Raw genomic sequence first — 368 nt, 5'->3', positions numbered from 1 at the left:
GGTCCGGTGTTTGGCGGAGGAAAAGTCGGTTGGTTTATCTATCGAGATGTACCCATAGTCATAGTGGTCTGATGCTAGAGTCAGCATAGGTCGCCATGTTATGCTATTTATCAGACCAGCGCTGACTATTGTGATGTCTGGCGGGCTACTGCAGTTACCCATAATCCTGGTGGGTGCGTCGTCGTTCATTGTGCAGAATGTCGAATCGTCTATCTGCTCAGCCAAGTCTGTTCCCCTACGATCGTTTGCCAGGCTTGAGTGCCAAAGATCGTGGTGCGCATTAAAGTCACCTACTACCATACGGTTTTCACCTCTGAGGAGCGCACCTATATCAGGGTGATATCCTGCCGGGCAGCAGGTGACAGGGG

This window comes from Rhagoletis zephyria, unplaced genomic scaffold (genome assembly GCF_001687245.7).
Source record: "Rhagoletis zephyria isolate East Lansing unplaced genomic scaffold, Rhagoletis_zephyria_1.1 Rzeph_scaffold_09533, whole genome shotgun sequence".
Taxonomy (NCBI): domain Eukaryota; kingdom Metazoa; phylum Arthropoda; class Insecta; order Diptera; family Tephritidae; genus Rhagoletis; species Rhagoletis zephyria.
The sequence above is the reverse complement of the archived record's forward strand: the minus strand, read 5'-3'. Positions refer to the sequence as shown.